The 17,467-nt window shown below is 42.0% G+C and overlaps 1 long non-coding RNA gene across 2 annotated transcripts in view; it reads left to right on the top strand.

Moving 5' to 3' along the window:
- Positions 1–17,467, top strand: part of LOC111931445 (uncharacterized) — a 71,058-nt gene that overhangs the window by 45,421 nt on the left and 8,170 nt on the right. Inside the window, exon 10 of one of the 2 annotated variants that reach the window (XR_002865543.2) lies at positions 4,471–7,599. The exons of the other annotated variant lie outside the window; for it this stretch is intronic. This is a non-coding gene — a long non-coding RNA (uncharacterized LOC111931445). Of the gene's footprint in view, positions 1–4,470; positions 7,600–17,467 lie in introns of those variants that run through there. 2 annotated transcript variants of the gene reach the window in all.

The following is a 17,467-nucleotide window of genomic DNA, read 5'->3' as shown; positions in this document are numbered from 1 at the left end:
CTTTGAGAAAGGCCCATGGTAAGGCAACAGCATTATCTGTGCTTTCTGCATTCTGCTTCCTCCTTCCTTCCCTTCACAGAGACAGAGCTGCATGAACTCACGCTTGGGTTTTGTTAACTCTGCGCCTGAGTAGCTCAAGCAGCGAGGCAATTCAGGGAATACAAAGTACCTGCAAGGCAGGCGGTGGGCATGGGGAATAGGGAGGGATGAGTCAGGCAGGGTATTGGTTTATTGACAGGCTCTGATTGCCTGGCAGGCAGGCTGTGTGACTGCAGGCTCCTGCTCCGTGCTTCCATCTCGCTGTGTTCTGATCTTTAGAAAAACTTCCCACTGTACCTCAGAGCAGCTTGGCTCTGCTCTCTACTTTGATGTGTGGTTCAACAGCAAGTGCCTCTTCCAGGTTTCCACACAGGGCAGGACATTCTGGCAGGATGATCTGGCCAAGTAATTCCAGATTATGGAATTTATATTAGGCACCAACTTCGAGTGAGATTTTCTAAGATGCTTTGGTTTTTGGGGTTTTTTTGTGTTTGTTTTTGTTCTTCTCCAACTCCTTTTCTTTTTTTGTCTAAAATGGCAGAGTACAAATTATTAATGAGAAGTTAAGGGTGGACTGCTCAGTATTAGCTGACACATGGTTTGTAACCATGTTATTTTATTTCAGTTTGTGATACTACCTCTGTATTTTGTCCACAGGCATGCAGTACACTCAGAGGGGATGCTGACCTTTGGGCAGAAAAGTTCACTAATAACATTCAAAGGGCATAGACTTTTATTTAAATACCTGTAAGACTGAACATGTTGTAAAGAAAGTCTGCAGGAGAGGATGAGAGAAAAAGATGAATCTATCACCTGATTGGTGAATAGGGCATTGCTGGGACTGATTCTTCTTTTTATTAAAGACGATACAATATCTTACTGGTAGAGGATGTTCTTAAAGTCAGGAAATCTCTAAGGTTTCATTATTTTTAAATATTTCCATGTGCTTGGCTATATAAGCATTTTGGAATTGGGAGACCTTTCCCATGTTGGCAGTGTTAGCAATCCCATAGCATTAACTGATAATCTACTTGGTTTCTTTTGCTAACTGATAATACTGAGAAATGTATGACTTTCTAGCACAGAATTAGACTGAAGTGGCAGCCAGGAGAAAGCATGTTCTTTTTGCTGACACTTCTGGTTGCTTCTCACCTCACCCAAGAGCTCAGTTCTTTCTCTATGGAAAACTCTGAGAAACAGCCATAGACTTGGCTCATTAAAAAGAGGTGGTTCTAATTTTATTTTTTTTTCCATGAAACCTTCTTTTTGTTAGAGCTTAATATTTCAATACCCTCAGTGCATAAAAGATTATTCAAAGACTTACACACTGAAAAATTCAGAGGAAGGAGACATTCTCTGACACCTAGAAAAATCTTCCCAAAATAAATACAGTGTGATGGCTGCTTTGTTCTAGGCTGCGTACACTGAAGTTCAGGCAGGTGTTTGTTAGAAATCCATTTTTTCCTCTGGAAAACAGAAGCCAAAGTTTGTTAGGGTTTTGTCCTTTGTGCAGCTCAGCTGCAGAGAGCATGTGAAGTACAAGAAAGTAAGAACATACTATATATTTAATCATTAAGCTTTCAGGGGTGCTGGGGTTAGCTGGTATCTTACTTGCCTTCCAGTCATGGTTATACCATTGTGTGGGTCACAAATACTTGGAGAAGTGTTGGAGAAAGAGAAACACCTTCACAGTACCAGTAGGGTAGGGCTCAGCCTGGGTGACTGTAAATTACTGATCAATGCCCCATTCAGGTTTGTTTGGACATGAACCTTGCAACTTTTCCCATCTCCTGAATGCTCTGAAGTTCTCCTGCATGCCAGGCGGGAGACTGGAGCCTGCTGGATTGATCATTTTCCTTCCTCAGTCTCCAAACTTCATAACTCACTGCTCTTGAGGAGCCGTGGCATGAGGAAAATTAGAACTTGGGAATTATTGTGGCAGGGGAGAGCCACTGTGTGGAAAATCTTCTTCAGAGATCCCATCATAGCCCTGGTCAATTCCAGCTATGGCAGCCGTGAGACCGTCCTGTGGGAAATGGAGAGCTGAGGATGAAATGCTCGGAGAAGCAGCACACAAAGCTCTGACTTAACTGGCATGAAAGCCTGAGGGCATTGGAGCAGGGCATGCCAGCAGGATTTAGAGGTCAGGAGGCATTGTAGTGGGGCAGTGCTCCCTAAGGATGCCCACAGTCCCCTTGAAGGTCCCTTGGGTTTGTTTCCCTGGTCAATGCTTGTGTATTCATGTTAATGACTGAAAGCAGGGACAACTTCTGCTGCATGAAATCAAACACATCTTCCGTGAGCTGTCCTAAAACTCAATATTTTATTTCTTATTTCTCCTCTTTCTGGATTCCAAAAAAATCCTGCAATTCTTATCATTGTCCCTTGTATATTGCTGCTTCAGAGTTTTAAAATATCTTGAGGTAAATATATACTGTACATATATACTTGTGTTGTGTTACATTGTTATTCACTTAAATTACACACTTTTGTGCATTTCAAGGCAAATGATTTCTAAACAAGGAATGTCAAGCTGAAATCTGAGGCTGGTTCTTTAATAACAGCCCAACACATTAAGAATCAGTGGCAGTTCTGGAACACTTGTTATGTTTTTCAAAATAGAAAATGTATCAAAGTGGTTTGTGCCCTTGGGGGAAAATTATTTTTGGCAATTTGGTTTCTGCCAGCTCACCAGAAAGCTCTCAGTCAGTGAGCACTTTCTAGAACAGCACTAAATAGCATTGGTAGGTGTTGCAAAAATCTCGCACTAATTGGTTTGTCAAGGCCTCAGCTCACTCAGTAGAGAAAACTTGGTTGAGAGCACTCATTAATACTTAAAAAAGGTAAGTTAGTCTGTTCAGAGATGGCAGGCTGGAAGGGAAAGGCTGTCATTTGTGTAGCTGCAGAACTCCTGAAACCATCTGTGGGGTCTGAGGTAATGTACCTGCTGGCTGGATACCAGCACTGAGCTGCCAGTGTCCTTCCTTTGTGGTTACACAGACAGAAGGATCTGTTCAAATTCCCCATCATCTCTGGGTTTTCAGCTGTATTGTGAGGGTGGAGGCAAACCCCCTGCACTACCGTCCTTGCTGATTGCTGAAGTTTAAAAATAGAGGTCAAAAGGTGCACGGGCATTTGCAACATCTTCTTTTGGTGTGCCATCCCATTTGACTCCACATCCAGAGCACATCCAGGTGGATCTGCCCCAGCAGGGCCCCATGCCAGTGATGTACACACAGGGAGAGTCAGGCACGTTAATCACTCTGGTTTTATTACACATCTCAGGGTTTCTAGGGAGGTGGAATTTTCAGGTCACTTATGCCAAGTTCATCACTTGCATAAGTTAACTGCTGAGCTGCAGTTTTCTGGAACTGTGCTGTCTTTGCTAATTTGATACTTTGCCTCTTAGAGAAAACATAGATTTCCTGTCAAAATTGGCATTATACATTCAGCAGAACTCACCTTTCTTCTTGATGATGCACAAATTCTTCTGTGCAAAACAATATCTTCAAGGATGTTGTCATCTTATGCTGTACGTGGCCTGTTTGGGGTGAAACGTGTTTTAGGGAAACAAAAAAATAGTCTGCCCCATGCTTTATCAGTTCCAGGAAGATCCCAACCAGGAATGTACAGCCAATGGAAAATGGGGCTGTGCTGTTGGCCAGCTGGCCTACAGATTTTTGGTTGTACATGCAGGCACTGTTGGATCTCAGAGATCCTGATGTGCTGCTCAAGTGGAGAACCTGCAGCCACAGCCAAATGATCAAATGAGAGTCCCATAACTGAGTCCACCCTGGGACATTTGGCTCTGCAATGAATTTGCATCATGACAGTGAAAAATGTTGCTTAGAAATCTATACTGCAATGGTAAGTATTTTACCTGCATTCTATTTACTAAGTGTCATGCAGGGTCTGTTTGCAGGAAATATCAGCCAGTTCCTCACAAACAAGAATGGACTTATTGAAGCATATTAATTCACTGGTATAAGGCAAATCTCTCTCCCTCAGAGTTCAGTGGTGTAGGTCTTTATCCATGCTTTCCAAAAGCTATTAGATCTAATTGCAATATGATCTGCTTAAAATGAGCTTTACTTGAAGTCAAGCAGTCAAAAAATAATAAACAGAATAGTTTTTTATTAGAAAAATCCCATTGTGTTAAAAACCCCAACTGTCAGGATCTGGCTGGTTTCAAATAATTTTTCAAACCAATTATTTGGGATTTTGAGTGACCTAACTACAGCTTTTTCATTTCTATGATTTCTTCCTTTATTGTTCTGAAATATTTAATTTTGATTCATTATGTTGTACCGTAAAATGAAATTTGGGATGATAGATTTTTCATGTAGAGTGTGTTTTAAATTATGAAAGGAAGGAATAGCAGAGGTAAGTACTTCAAGAAGTTTATGATAATATTTTTGACTTCATTCTCAGGCATTTTTGAGACCTGGAAGTTGAAGACAATGGCATTCTCTCTGTACCTCTGTATCCTTCCTTGTCCCAGCATTTTTGTACCATAATTTCACTTCTTCTGTCTTTAGCCGTGTTCTAGTCGATGCACTGTTCTGGTCCCTGTTTCCTTCTGCTTTTCTCTAAATAACAAAGATCATCTTATTTGTTAATATATTTAAAAATTAATAACAGAGCCTGAGGCCTTTAGATGAAAATACCATGTTTCTAATAGAAGCTCCCTAAATACATTTTAGTTCCTGTCCATGCTGCCATAAAGCAATGCACAAGTGCCTGGAATTGCTCACTGGGAATATTAAGAACTTGGATGTGGTTTGTGTCTCCTGTACACGTGATGGGTAGTGACTTTTTGACTTCCCTGCACTGTAATTTCACTGAGTTACATTCCTTTGAAAAGGAGGTGACCAGACAGCAGAGAAACTATTTGCCTGTTTTCCTTCTTCAGCTTCTGCACTTGAGGCTCACTGTGGTCTCAGAAAGGAGGAGATTGCTCTTCCACAATGAGCAGCTTTTGGTGGCTGGGGGAGAAGCCTGGGGAGAACAGGGCAGGTCAGGAACACTCAGCCAGCAGCCTGACAGAGACCAAGGTCACGGTGAGAGAAGAGCAAAGCCAGTTTGGGAAGAAATGGAAAAAGGATGAGTTCTCCACGGGAACTCACAAATAAGTGTTAGTCATCACCCAGCTAAAGGCTGAGCTAGATGAAGCCTGACTGCAAGGACATAAATGACAGGGGAGAGATTGTTGCTGCATCCCTTTTTTTCTTAATGTGAGTCATTCTGGGTTCTGCCTCTTAAAATGCCTTTTGGTATTCCAGACTCCTCTGGGATTTTATAAACTCTTCTGGAATCTCAGGGAGTGTGTGTTGTAAAAGAAGAGCTCTGGGGATAGTTCCACTTAATTCTTGCCTGTTCATGCCACAGCTGTGTTTTGGTGGCTGCTTGCACAGCGTCTGATGGGAAAGGGCCCCAAGCTTGGGTAAAAGCACCCACCCATGGTGTGTGTTGAGGGTCCTGTATGGTGTGAGATATCTCACACCCTCTCCCAGCCCCTCATACTTGTCAGAGCTGTTCCATTTGGCTAACCCAGCCATTTCTTCTGATCAAAACAAGAAGTCTTCCAAACAGCTCTACCAGGAAAAGTGAGGTCCCCCCAGTTCAGCAACAGCTGTCAGAGAGATGGTGGCAAGAAGCTGAGGGCTGAGAGTGGTAGGTGAACCTCCTTTTTTGTTGTAGTTGATGTTAGATCTGCAAACAAAACAATGGTGCAAACCAAAAGCATGTCTGGATTACAGAGCTGTCACGTATTCCAGCTGTTCCTGTGTGGGAGATGCCCAGGACCAGTGTGTGTTCAAACCAGCTGTAGGAGAAACAGGTTCAGAAGAAGAGACAGCCTGCCACGATCCTGCAGTTTGGTGTGAAGCAAAAGGCTTTTGCCCTATGAATTACCCCTTTGTTTATTGTCAGACCCTGCACTTCCACATGCAATCAACTCCCTAAAACTTAAATCAAATATTAAAATGAGTGGTTCATAAGTCATTCAAGTGTTAACTTATCAGAATCTTTTAGCTTGCCCATTTTAACAAACTGTCATCCTGATGCTCCTGGCTTTGACACCTCAATGACAAAGTAATTCCATAAGATAGAAGTGTGAGTCCAGGGACCTTGGAGCACTTCAGTTGCCACTGTTATGTTATAAATATAGCAATTCCCTGTACTAAATAGCTCTAATGTGATTCACCCCAACACACACAGCTCCGGTCCATTGACATCAGAGGATCTGCATGAGGGTGGTTTCAGGGCAGGTTTGAGATACAGCAAAGCCTGGAATTGCCCAGGGCACTGGGCTGCATTCCTGCCTCAGCTGGGGCAGGGAGAAGAGCTGAGAGAGCAGGATTAGCGACCCATCCCTGCCCACCCCTGCTCAGGAAAGGCTCCACACCTGGGCTGGGGCATTCCTGCAGTTCCCATTCCTCCTGCCCTTGCACACAGCTGGAAATGGCAGAGTCAACTTTTCCCCTCTGTGTGGTGGGAATGGGAGTCTACATAACCTGGGGAGAGGCAAAAGGAGTCCATAGGAGAAGCTGGGCTGTAGGAAACCAAAAAGATCCTTTTGTCCTGCTTCCCACAGATCTTTTGAAATCTTTATCCTTTTGGGAGAGTTTACAAGTGCCGTCTGTTCAGAGTAGCAAGGAGACAATAACAAGGCATCTTTCATCAAGTGCATATGCAGTGTGGAGGGAAAACTGAAGAAGATTAGAGGGCTTTTGTATTTATTGCAGAAAAATCTCTCTGCACCACAGAATGAAGGTGTGGTGGCAGCATGTGTTGGGGCTCCTGGACTAGAGCACCCTAGCCAGGGCAGGTGGTGGTTGTGATTGAAGAGGTGCTGGCACAAGTTGTGACACATGTGGTAGCTGCAGCACAAAAGTTCTCAGGCACCAGCCACTAGCAGGAACTGGAGTAGAAGCAGTGTTTGTGCCTTTTTTTTATGGTGTAGAAGCATCAGGCAGTGCACCAGAAAGATGCCTCCAGTTTCTATCCGTTTTTGTAGAGAAAAATGACTGCCAGACCTTACAAAATTTGCCTGGATGTAATGCAAGATAAAACAAAGTCTGCTCTCTACATGTTGGATGCCAAAGAAAACTGAACATAAGGGACACATTTTAATTAACTGCTACAGTAATTTATTGAGGAAAGTGATTTGTTGATCACTACTCACAGCCTTTAAATAAGAATTTGCTTTCTAAGAGGAGTGCTTTTAGTTCAGCCAGATTTTATTCCTTTTGGTATAAGAATTGCTGGGGAGCATTCCACATACTTTCAAGCAGATCTGATGAGGTTGTTGCCACAGTTCTTCCTGTCCTTAAAATTAAAAATTTTTAGCATCTTCTGCTCATATATTTTGGGCTAAAATTAAAAGATAAAGCATGCTATGTGTAATGAGGTATTGTATTTTATTCTAAATTTGTTTGTTCATTTTTTGTTGGAGAGGTGGGTAAGGCATCTCCAAGCTTAACTAATGAGTTGAACTTCTCAGTTAAAATCAGAACTTTTTGATCTTTCTGCAAGAGAAATAAAACTTGGTGGGACCAATTTTTAGATCTCTGACTGTGGATGCTAAATGCAAAAGCAGGCAGGGAACAGAGCCTGTGTGAAACTAAGTCACACAGGCTTCTCATTCTGGCCTGAGAAAGCATGAGGAAGAATCCAAAAGAATCCAAACAGTCCTTGGTAAAGGACAACAATCTTAGGAGGTGGTGTTTAGGAAACAGTCAAGGGATAGTGTTCCACTTAACCAATGATGGTGGATGTGTTGCTTTAATGACCAATAAGAGTTTTACCCCTTGGACCTTCTCAAACATGTGTATAAAAGAAGATAAAAATAATGAACTTTGCTCTCTTGGACAATGAAGTTAAGGAGTCAGTGTTGCGCTTATCACCGTTCCTAACGTAGTGCGACATCTGGGTCCCCAACACTGAACTTGTATTTCCAAAACCTCTTTCTAATGCAACTAGGGTGGTGGAAATGTAGATGTCTAGAAAAAGGAAGCTCATAACTGGTGATGTCATTTAGACTTATTCAGAAGAATCACTGCTGTTCATGTCATTAAAATAGTTTGGATGATTTTGCCAGTGTTTTTGTCTTGTTCTACTTGCTGCAGAATGATCCCAGTTGTAGGTTAAGTGCTTGTATGAATGATGTATTAGTAGGTTATTGAACAGGGATTGATGTTGATCAGACCATTTATTTCATATGCACTGCTTCAATTATGTTATCACTGTAAGCTCTCCTGTTAATTAGTTTAGAAGGAGCAATTTCCCAACAGATTATAGGAGCCTGCATGTAATGAATGTTTCTGACATTAGAAAACCTCATTGATGGAAATTATCTACATTGGAAATCATCTGGAATAAGATACAGATATTACAGATCTACCTTTTGATCAGCTTGTGATAAAAAAATATTTATCACATCCTGTCACTTTTATTTGATAAGTTTGAATAAAATTTCTGAAAGTTTGTCTCCACATGCTTGAGCAAACTATTCAAATAGGTGAACTATTTTTTGTTGAGCCAAGAGAAAAAAAAACCAGAAATGTTTCTTTAATTTATTCTTAGGAGAAATTATTTTTATATTATTCTGTGAAAAATATCTGGACTTGGATGGATTTGAGAAAAAGAGGAGCCTGCTGTTTATTAGTTACTCTATGCAAGCTGGTAGTTCTATTACATATGGATTTTGCTAATAGGTGGGTATGATTTTTTTGGGTCACATGGATTGCTTTTTCATAAATTCTGTGGTTTTTGCATTGAGTGAGCCTGCAGAGGTTTTCAAATCTGTGACTGGAAACTTTTCCCAAGCAGTTTTCTTCTCAGCTGGAGAAAATTGTGTGTTGTTATTTCAAAGTCTTACTGGCAGGGCACTTTGGTCAGTACAGCATGATTCTCCTCTTTTTTGAAAGAGAATTTTTCACCAGATGGGAGCATACTTGTCATTTGAATCTTTTGAGCTCCCTTTGAAATTCTGAGGCAGCTAATTTGCAAACGCAGGGATGCGCAGCTCCTGTGCAGTCAGTGAGCTGTCACAGACTCTCATTTTTGGCTGTCTCCCTCCTATCTGTGTCACCAGGTTTCCTCTGGCCTTGACTGGGGGCTACTGCTATCTTAATCATGTGAGGAAACTCTTTTAGCTGGTTTATATATCAAAGATATCTCCATGGATTTTCTTAGAATTGTTACCTTTTAGAAGAGACAAGAATTAGAAAGGATGATCCGTGAAACTCTGCCTTTCCTCGGAATGGTTTTGAATAATCCAGTAGTAGAACTCACTCTGTAGTTACAGTCTCACAAACAAAAATCATAATTATAATCTAGCAGTTCATGGTGTAGACTTGCTTGAGTTTGCATTATCTGTGTAAAAGACTAGGGTGTGCAAAAACAAGTGTGAACTTACAGAATTGTGTATATTTTTATCTCTGCATAAATAAGCCACAAATAAATGCAGTGATGATCTTCCTAGATACTGACCTGTAAACTTATGGTACCTGAGAATGTGTTACTGATCTTGGTAATCCTAAAGGACTTTTGTGCATATGTTGCACACTGAGCCTTAGGTGTGTGTATAAGTAGCCTTTTGATTATGAAAAGGAGGAGCTAGAATAATGGAAAATTATGTTCTCACATCCTAAAAGTCAGTGAGACTGGATCCTCCCTTCATTTCCTTCTGCCAATGAAGAGGATGTCTCCACTGCCACTGTCTTTATATTGAGATTCTCTTTCCCTGTGGTGCTCTGGACAGTGAAGGAACTTTACCTAAAACTCCACACATTCACAGAGCTGGTCTTTCAGGTAACCCAAAGTGTTGAAATGCAGAGGGAAAGGTGTGAAAGTAAACCATCCCTCTGCATCAACCCATCCAGATGGATTCTGGACAAGAGCAGAGGTGTTTGATGGGCTCTGAGATTCTGTAGCCCCCTGATACAAATCTCTCAGTCCACCTATATCAAAAGAGAGGATCAGAGCACAGCCCTGGCAATCCCCTCTAAAGGTTTCTCTCCCTTTCTTTTTAGCAAGTTTGAGCTTTTGTCTTCATCTTTTTCTCAATCAGATCTGGAGAAATGTTTTTTCTCCCCCATGATAGGGTGGTTTTGGTGAAGCAGTACTGTTCTGTGTTAATGGAAACTAGGAGGGTGCTATTTTTCCTTAATTTCATCTGATGAAATCTGTGATTTATCTGTCTGGACACATCACTGGCTCCTTCCAGCAATGGCAGGTGAAATGTGCAATAAAAACTGGGTCTTATGTCCTTTTACAAAGATCCAGGGATTTGTAAACTCCCCATTGTGCCAGGCACGTGGTGAAGAGGGGACTTGCTGCTGTGCTTTGTCAACACTGGCCTCATAATCTTCACACCTAGTTGATAGGAGCTACATTCTCCCCACATTAGGAAGGCGGTAGAGTTTTCAGGAGCTGTAGATTGATTACAAAAAGTCCCTTAATACAATAAATCTAACACGAGCCAAGAAATAAATAATGTCTTTGGGCTGCCTGTTCAGTGCTCTTGTGCTACTTCAAGCATACTTGTAGCAGTTATTAATAATAATCATCATAGCACAGCTGTCAGTGGGTACAGAAATGTCTGCAACCTGGAACTTCTCATCCTTGTGACAAGATGTTGAAATTAATTAGAGAAGCTTTTGTTTTGTTTGTATTTATCTATTGTGAAAAATGGTAAAGGAATGAAAAGAAGTATGAATCCATATGGGATGGCAAACAGGAACTCTTTTCCTCTGAACATTGCAGTTGCTTTATTTTGAATGTGTGAAACAGGTAGGGACTGATAACCTTGTGCTCTGTGTTGGTCCAAATCCAGTTTGGGGTTCAAGCTGGTTGTTGTAAGCGGCAGAAAGACCAAAGTTCCCCAAAATCACCTTTTAACAATCCCAGACTTGGGTGTAAAACAGGAGAGGGACGAGGGCAGGTGTTTGCTCACACCCAGGTTGCTGCTTGTTCTCCACACTGAGCAAGCTGAGGCTTGACCAGAGAAATGTGTATGCAGTCCCAGAGACAGCCCTGGCAGAATTCCTCAGGCCAGTCTGCCAATGCCCAACCAACCAGCATCGCTTTCCTGATGATGTTCAAACATGTGGGGCCTTCAGCTGGGAGAAAAACAATAAAGCAGGTTAAAAAATGTTTGTTCAGCTTCAGCTGGGAAAAAGGTGGAAAAGATGAGAGAGGCTGAAATATTATGGGTTATCAGTAACTCAGCAGGAACCTGGGAAGGAAGAGAGGGGGATGTGGATTGAAGAAACTGGAGCCCTGAGGGCAATCCTCTAAAAATATATTGGAACAGCACTGTCAGTATTCTCAAGACACGTAAGTCCTGCACTCTTAATTGAAAAGTGCCAGGGGTAAGGTGCTCACCTTGAAACTCATTATCTATTAAAATAATTTCTTTCATTTTCTACTGCTAAGGACTTGTTTTAAACTGAAGTAAGAGTTGGAGCCTGAAATGCCATTTTATTGTTTTTCTGAGGGGCAGTTCTCTCAAATGGAATGGTAGAGTACAGCTAATAGAACCTGGTTTATTTAGGGTATATATATTTATGATTTACCAATTGTTTAGTGCCTCTGAGTTTAATAATATTCCTCTTCTCTTCCCAAAATATGAGAGATTTCACCATAACTCTAGTTTGAAATACCTGTCTGTATAGGGGTGTGTGTGTATATATGAATATATCATTACAAGTACCTTTGGGCACTGTGATTTGGGGGCTGCTTTAGGGACCTTGTGCTGAAGAGGCTGAGGCCTCACTAAACAAAAAAAGCAGAAAAGCAGAGAACTATAACTTTTCAGAACAGGCTGAGAACAGAAGCAGAAAATGTTGAGTGACATACAAAATCAAATGCAGAATCTTATACACACAAAAGGCTTATTGAATATGATTATTGATTGCTACATTTCCCCCTGATTGTTATTAAATGAGAGAAGATTTTATACTAGGATTAGGAGTCTGATATTCTCTTCTTAAAGTTCAGAGCAAATAGTGGAAAAACTGGAAAAAGGACAACCCAGGAGAATTTACTCCCGGGACAGAGATAAGGTCTTCTCTGTTACTTGAAGGCTGAAGCCCAGGGGATGTGGTGATTATTGAGTAATTCTTATCAATCTGTTGCAGAGGAGAGGAGAAAGAGAAATTGAAGACTGGGAGGAGCAGTAGGGTGTTACGGCTTTAAGGCCTACTTTACTTATCTCTGGGCTCACATTTAATCTAGAGTTCAGTTCAGCAGTTTGCAAAATCAATCTCTCTGTTCCCAATTCACCTTCAGATCCTTTGGCATCTCTTCATTAACCCTGTGGTTTGAGGATAAGGCAGCCATGTGTTCTGAAGACAGCAGCCCATAGCAGTGTTGCTCTGATTTCTCCTGGGCTCTGTTTGCACAGTTATCTCAGTCCCACAAAGCAGGAGCTGGGTGAGCAGCGAGCTGAGTGACCCTTCTGCAGCTCCTGCACGGCAGGGAGTGGCAGCACTCATCTGAGCAGCTGCTATTGGGACTGGCAAAGCAATTGGCTTGCTCAGACTGATAAATACTTCATGCTTGCTGAGCCATACAGCAGCAACAGGATTTAGTCTGGCCCTTTTTTTGGTTTGCCTCCAGCCTTGCCAGAAGCCTTGCCCTCACAAAAGCCATGGATGCTGAGGCAGGATGCTCCCTCCTTGGCGTGGCCCAAAACCTGACAGCATCAAGCCATGATCTCAGCAAGGCTGAGGCTGGGGAGAACCACTGAGCATCTTTGATGGTTTGGTAACACCCCCTGTGCTGGGAGACAAACAGCAATACTTGACACTTGAAGCTTCCCTCTTTTCCCATGTTTCCCTTCAGTATTTAAGTTGCAAATCCAAAATTTGTTTTGTTGTTGCTTATTTCTTTTTCTTCTTGGTGGTATAGAGCAGTGTTGCAGTGTCGGTGTGAAACAAATGAACAAAAAAGAATCCTGACTCATTCTGGGAGGAAGGGAGATGGCAGCTGCTTGATTTCATCAGTGGGAGCTCCTCTCCAGACTTCATTAATCCTTAATCCTGTCAGCCTGGGACAGAAGAAATCACACAGCTCTTTTAGGAGCACAAAATTCATGTAATCCATCATCTGAATACCAGCTGTTGGGCTGAGGAAAAGGGCTCATTGCTGGTCCAGAACATACTGAATTCCACAACAGGCTCTTTCACCTAAGCAGTCCCTGTGTCATGTCCTCGCTGTGTCAGCACTCTCAGGAACAAAGCCTGTCCCTAGCACTGAACTACAGGTCTAGCACCAAGAAATTTCTGGAATTCTAGGGCTCATTTCTCCCCAGCTCACTGGGAACAGTCTTCACAATCTTTTTGACCTGTTCGTGACAGAAGGAAGTTACTCTCAAGGCCACTTTCATGAGCAACTTCAAGCTATGCTCACTAGGAGCTACCATTCAAGTCTGTGTTCTGTGACTGCTTTATACTTTCAAATCAGTCCTTAGTGTGTCATTTAAAATTTGTTTTTATGCAAAAATTTCCAAGATCCTTGAAAGCCTTGGAATGACCTGATTTTGTAGGATGTATCATTGCTTAAGGTAAGCACTTAAGAAAGTTTCAGGCACCTTCTTTGTGTCTCTTTAGCTTCTTTTCACACAAAAATACTCTGTGTAGTTTATTTAGTTTCTCTGAGAAACAAGATAATCTAATTCACTTAAATATTTAGATAAGCTTCTCCATATTTACTTCCAAGGGCTTGAAAGTAAATAACTCTTAGCACTTTCTAGAGCAGTGCCTGTTTGGCAAAGAGTGGCTGCATGTGTAAGGGATGGGCCAGTGGTCAGATGTATAACAGGATTAAACACTGGATAATGGATGTATCTGTGTGGTTGGGAGCAGACATACACATTTTTTACCCATGCTCAAAGCTGACAGTCCTGCTGTGGAGTCTTGGTGCTGCTCTTCAGCAGAAGGAAATGCAATTCCACCCTCTTGACAAAAACACCTCAAGAACCCTTGGCTTGATAAGGTTAGTCATCGATGTGGAGGTATATTAAGTCACCCAAATGAAATATACCCTCGTTTATCAGTTTTTTCCTTTTATTTTTTGGTTTGTTTGTTGAGTTTTGTGGTTATTTTTTCACTCTACATTAAAAATCTCAATCATGGCCTCGTCAATATACATTTCAAATTAGAGCCATGATTTTCTTCTCTTGTTAAAGAGAAATGTTAAAAAGTTTGACCAGAGGTATCTATAGAAAACCTCACATGTTTTTAGTGGAATAATATGAATGTGACTCTCTCATAATTTTCAAATTATGAAGTTCACCTTGGGGCAAGCAGTGTGAGAAAGAAAGCAGCAAGGAAAGGGCATAGTGAAAACTTATCAATACTTGTCTTCTGTGATGAAGAGCAAACATTCATTTAGCCCTACACGTTTCTAATTGCTCATCCCAGGTTGTGGGAGCTGGTGGTCTGGGGGGCATCCTATTTGCAGCCTCGTGATAAGCAGCTGTTTCCTTGGTGAATTCATTTCTGAAAGTGAGATAATCCGATTTGAATGGAGCTGCAGACACACACTCATTCAGCTAAGAGAGGAGAAAAGGAGGAAAAGAAAGATTTTCCTCTGTGTCTTCCTTTGCGTTCTGCCATGATTCAAGGACAGATAAAAATCTTGGCCTTGTTTCTCTTCCTCTTGTTTGTGGCCCTTGATAGCTTTGTAAGTCTGTTATGTTGCTGGAAATTACAGACTCCATTCTCCTTGGTATAATTCTTGCATCTGTAAAACTCAGACTGTGCCAACACACAGGCTTTTCATTCTGATTCAGCAAGGAATATAGGCAAATGTTTAAATTAAAGCATATTTTAAGCCCACCTGTATTCAGCAGAGCTCTCAAGCTATTTGTATGGAGGACTTGCAGTGCCCAAGAGTTGGCAAAACTCCTCACAGTATTGGGAATGTGTGTGCATGTGAGTGCTGTGCACATCCAGGAGCCCATCTCTGATATATCAGATGCCACAGCTGTTCAGTTATTTCACAATTAATATTTTGATGTTTTTCACCTTCGTTTTAGGAGGAAAATAGCTTTTGTATTTCACTATATCTTTCCTCCTACCCCTGCTCTATTTTTACATTTTCTCAAGTTGTCGCAGCATGCGAGAACTTGGGTGCCCCTTTCTCTGGGTGCAGATTTCTCGAACAAGCTGCCTGAGCAGTTTGGTGTGCAAGCCTGACTGCTCTTTTGTCAGCTTCTCAGAGGCTCTGATCCATCAGCAGTCCCTGGGTGGTCGTGGTTTCACCTCTCTGCACTCCCCACGGAGCTGTGCATGGACATAAACCAAGGTCTGAGTGAGGCTGAGCCTTGCTCAGCATGAGCTTGGAAATATCCAGTGAGGAACAGACATGGACATGGTACTAAGCTATTGGCCAGAGGCAGCAAGGCTATAAGGAAGGTAGACAGAAGTAATCCTTTTTTTTTTTTAATGACAAATGGCTCAGAATATTGTTGGCATACAAGAGAGAGTGGGAGGATAGGATGGCAGCTGGCCAGGCCCAGCTGCTTTACACCAGGAACAGAAGGAGCACAGGATCGAGGAGTATTCACAAAATATTGAAGCCCCCTCTTGGGAGTGTGCATCCTGGTAAAGAAAAGTGTTTGAAAAGGTTTATGGCTAAGACCTGATTTACTGTAATTTAGGTTGTATGTAAGGAAAAAGTTCTTCCCCCAGAAGGGGGTCAGGCACTGCAGCAGCTCCCCAGGGAACTGATCACAGCACCAAGGCTGACAGAGCTCAGGGAGTGTTTGGACAAATCTCGGGCACAGGGTGTGATCCTTGGGGTGTCCTGTGCAGGGCTGGGAGTTGGACTTAGGGGAACCTTGTGGGGCCCTCCCAGCTCAGGATATTTCCTGAGTCTATGATTCTTGCTGAAAGGAACAGTAACCAGATATGACCCATCTGAGACAGGTTTCTGCCACATGACCTTCAGAGATTTGATCCTCCAGAGACCCATTTTTGGTGGGGAATAGTCTTGGTCATTGTGAGGGCACTGTGCTTGTATTTGCTTGACTGTGCTGGGAGCATTTTCAGAGCCTTTGTGCCTGTGATTCCTGTAAGTCTTATCTCTTTGATTTTAATGTTATAAGCTCTCTTCTGTCATAGACATGTTTTTTAGATTAAGGAAAGTAACATTTCACCCTTCTGTAGTATGTGCAGTATATTTACCATTAGATAACACCACCCCTAAGGCAGGATTCACCCAAGCCTATGTCTGTAAAATTATATCCCAGCCCTCCTAGAACATGTCTCTGCTGTGAAAAAGAAGCTACTTCAGTAATATGAACGAATGCCAGGAGCAGCGAGTGTCTCTTCTGTAGAAAAATACATTTGTACTGCCTGCTCAGATGAGGAACTCTCTGCCTGAGAAAGAGTAACATTTCCAGATTTAGAAATATGCTAAGTTTTTGTATTGGTGAAGTATTTATTAGCTGTAATTGATAAATCCTCTGACTGGGGGCTGAGTGGGTCAGACTTCATGGGAGTAGGAGAAGTCTCGCCCATCTCTAGCTTTGACCACTTAAAGGTTTCACATGGATGCTTTTGTAGCTGTGTAGCAGTGGCAGTCCAAAGGTTAAATGGCTGCCTTTCAACTTCTGCACAGCAGTTATAGGGGATTAGGTTTTCTCAGTGGGTTTCTAGGTACTCATGTTTCACAGAGTCCCTTGCTATGATTTCTTCCTTTTTCTGTAATCTTTCCAAGGAAGCAAGTGACCTCTTCTCAGTGCGATTGTGCAGATGATAACATTTTCCCTGTAGCAAGCCACAAAACTTTTCTGTTATGTTCTTAGAAGGTTATTGTTGGGGGGTTAAAAATATCCAGATGCCATCCCATGAGAGAGAAAGGTGATAACTCACTGATTTATGACAGAGTCTCTGTTGGTCTCCACATTCTCCTGGCCCACGCGTCCCTTGGATGCATTTGGCTGAGCCCTTCTTCCCAGCACTATTTCTTGTTTACTGCCTGAATTCCCTTCTGGAAATACCAGATTTACTTTTTGCATAATAAAAAGGATTGGGCAGTTTATATGTGCATGAGAAGGAGCGTGGCAAAGGGCAGTGAATAAAACATGTGCCTTTAGCCAGCAGCTGGTGTGACTCTGCTGGGCGGTCTGGCTGCACTTCATTTGTTATTCTCCTGTGTAAGTATCAGCAGATTTAACACTTATTAGTTCCTAGTTATGCTTCTTGCAGGACACTTCTCAGCACCTGTCAGGGATGGTATTAAAGTGAAATACACTGGATCAAATCCAGCCAGTTTACAAGAGATTTTTATTGTGTTCAGCCCATCCCTTCCTCTCAGAGCATTATTAATGTGGTAATGATGCTGTCTGTGATGTTAAAGGAGATTCTGCAAGAGAATAGTGCTTCCTGGACAGATATGTGTGGAAATCAGA

This window comes from Cyanistes caeruleus, chromosome 8, assembly GCF_971803275.1.
Source record: "Cyanistes caeruleus chromosome 8, bCyaCae1.hap1.1, whole genome shotgun sequence".
NCBI lineage: Eukaryota > Metazoa > Chordata > Aves > Passeriformes > Paridae > Cyanistes > Cyanistes caeruleus.
Note: the sequence above shows the minus strand (reverse complement) of the source record. Positions and strands in the feature narration are given on the sequence as shown.